At 39.5% G+C, this 3,079-nt stretch overlaps 1 long non-coding RNA gene across 1 annotated transcript in view; it reads right to left on the bottom strand.

Annotated features, from left to right (window-relative positions):
• Positions 1 to 2,944: 2,944 nt before the first annotated feature.
• Positions 2,945 to 3,079, bottom strand: part of LOC109306387 — a 26,252-nt gene continuing 26,117 nt past the window's right edge. The window contains exon 5 of the long non-coding RNA XR_002099974.1: positions 2,945 to 2,955. This is a non-coding gene — a long non-coding RNA (uncharacterized LOC109306387). The remainder of the gene's footprint in view (positions 2,956 to 3,079) is intronic.

The raw sequence follows: 3,079 nt of genomic DNA, 5'->3' as shown, positions 1-3,079 counted from the left end.
CCCCGTTGCTTCCAGGGGGAGCTGCAGGCTCCAGCCACCACTTCTGGGCAGGACAGGCTCAGGCTGGCAGGGATCCCCCAAGCATGCTTCTGCTGAGAGTCCCCCAGGAGCACCATGACAAGCTGTTCAAGTACACCAAGGGGTTCCCAACCCACAGCCCTGCTTGGGAGATCTTAGAGGTCAGGACATCTATCTGTGAGAATTTCTGACCATTATTCAAAAAGTTTGGGGTAGAAAAGAAAATTGAACTTGGTTTTTTGGCTTGGTTCTTCAGGCCCTGTTCCTACCACATTGTCAGAGCATCATTTCCTAGGTGGTTTCAAGGTACAGTCACATGGAGAGTGCACTGCAACATCCTAAAATGAAAACATGTAATAGGCCATAGGAAATCCCCAACGAATGGTTGTAAACCTTGACCTCATGACATTTGTACAAGGTGCCTAATTTTGGGTAAAAAAAAAAAAAGCTTTAATTTACTACCACCCCCTCATTTCTCTCCTCGAGTGATGTTCACTCAGAACTAAAGACCAGCCTGAAGTTTATCCCTAACTTAAGCCATTTAAACCCTCAAAATCCTCCTTTTACTCCCAAGTAGAGCTAGCTAGAAATTATTCATCAACACACATTTTCAATGACACCTGCTGTGTTCATCAAAATACTTTTTCAAATGCTTGGTTTTGTTCATTTCAATGGAAAAAAAAGAAAAAAAAATCTTGGAAATTCACTGGGGAGGGGGGTTATGTTTTGAAATGATTATACAAAAGATCAAAATGAGAAGAAAAAATATTTTTTTACCCATACAAAAGTAGGTTTGTTTGTTTGTTTGTTTCTTTGTTTGTTTTTAATTTTGCATGGATTTTTTGTATTTTTAAAATTTATTTATACATTTTTAATGGCAGTGGAGGCAGAATGAAAGTGTGCCATTTTTCACCAAATGAAATATCCAGGTCCTGCCTAACTGTGCTTTAGGGGATTACTTTGCTGGTTTGTTTTTCAAGCTGCAGCTCAAGCAGCCTGCATGAAGTGCATCGTCCCAAAGGAGGGGCAGGGGTGGAAATTCACCCCTCCTGATTTGTCTCTGTCTTTTGCTGCATCCTCTTGCTGTAACATTTTGCTGTGTGTTGCCAGTTGCCTGAACAAATGTCACGTTATAAAACCTAGTGGTATTGCACTGTGCAGCGATGCAGCACAAGACAAATTTAGGTTCTCACAAAGGAAGATATTTATGCATGTGCCTCTGAGACTATTCAGGTGCTTAAAATTAGACGCATGTTTAAGTCTCTCTCTCCTGAATTGGGGAGTTGGTTTCCTGACTGAGACGCTAGATAAATAACCCTGTTTTTCCTCTGACTGAGGTGTTTCTCAAGCCAATCCCTTATAATACAGATTGAATCTAATGACACATTTTGTAATAAATCTTAAGCACCCTTATTTCATCCCTGCCAAGTGCTGCCTTTTGAAAATGCCAGAGAGCTGTTGTGATTTGAATAATATGGTTTTCACTTAATGGAGGGCATGTTCATACTCAGCCATGTAATAATGTAGAAAAGTCAGGAGAATTACTCCCCTCTCCTGGAAGTGAAGCCTTAATCTAGAAACTAAAGTATAGAGGAGGGAAGAAGGAAGACAAAGCATTTTTCTTCTCCTCAATCTCCATTTCTGTCAGACAAATAGAGTCACCTTGTAGACTGCTAAAGAACACTGCTCTTGACCTCTATTATAGCACCCATACATTCAGACTTCCATTTTTTCCCATTAAAGAGCTTTCAAGAGACACTATCTGCATGAGAAATATTTGGGAAGTATTATTCTGATATGAGTCTCCATCTCCAATTTGTCTGGGAAGTGCTGCAAACAGAATGCTTTACAGTGCACATGTAGACATTAGACTATTTTAATGTGCATTAAAGCATCACTAAAAGTGCTATTTAGTTAATGTACATGAAAATAGACTAACGTGCATTAAACCTCACTAAAAAAAAATGTGATCTTTAGTTAATGAGCATGAAGACAGGCTAACGTGCAATTTCCTTGTACCTCACAATGGAGGTACTAGATGTAATGTGCATTAACTAACGCATGTTAAAGCACGTGTAGACATACCCTACCCAGTGAGAGGCTTCATCTTGTAATCCTTTCTCAGTTCAATACTCAGGCAATGAATCCAGTGAGAATTTTGTCTGAGTAAAGACTGTAGAAGTTGCCCCCTAACTGATACATGCTGGGAAGTATAGCATCTCATGGGGAGACTGCTATAAACCAACCCAATTTAAAAAATTAAAATAAAAAAATAAAGGAGGTACATCTAACATAGTCCAGCTGGAGTCAGGAAGGACTTTGAAGCTGGCTATCTACCTGAATTATCCATAAAGCCATTTTATGCTTTTGGAGAATCACTATTTACATTCTACACATGGGTAGGAAGTCCCTTATATTCTTCATAAGGACCAATCTATGGAGCAATTCCTTGCCAATTAGCTCCATGCCACTAAATATCTATTGCAGCATACAGAAATCCAGTACGTCTAAATCAAATCTCTTTGGGTGCGGAAGGAGAGCTCCCAACCCTGTGAGCACTCTTGCTTAGATCCTCAAAAGTATTTAGGTTTCTAACTTCAATTTCCTTGGGAATGAGGCATCTGTATAGGTGCCTATATGTAGAATGGAAGAATTGGGATCATGATGGGAATGCAGTTTACTCCCATAGCAAAATGGCCTAGGACTCCATTTACGAACCGACCTGAAAATCTGGCCAAACCCCTTCCTGCATGGGAAGTGAGCATGGACGTTTCGGCACAGAATTCTGTTTTGGATTTAAAAAACATACAATTCATGTTTAATATTAGTCTGTAAGTAATTGTGAATTTTCTACTTAGTATGGTTTTAATTTACAACCATATAGAAGGTAATGTAAATAAATAAATAAATTTAGGATGCTAAGAAGCCCAATTCACCCTGCTCCCTATTTAGGTTCTTCAAACAGCCCCAGCTCCACAAAACAGCTGTGCAGCAAACCTACTGTGGTCTTTCCCACCTGTCACTAAAATCTAGGGCTGTCAAACAATTACAAAAATTAGTT

Source organism: Crocodylus porosus, unplaced genomic scaffold, assembly GCF_001723895.1.
Source record: "Crocodylus porosus isolate Cpor-Errol unplaced genomic scaffold, CroPor_comp1, whole genome shotgun sequence".
Taxonomy (NCBI): domain Eukaryota; kingdom Metazoa; phylum Chordata; order Crocodylia; family Crocodylidae; genus Crocodylus; species Crocodylus porosus.
This window is presented reverse-complemented; position numbering and strand designations above follow the sequence as displayed.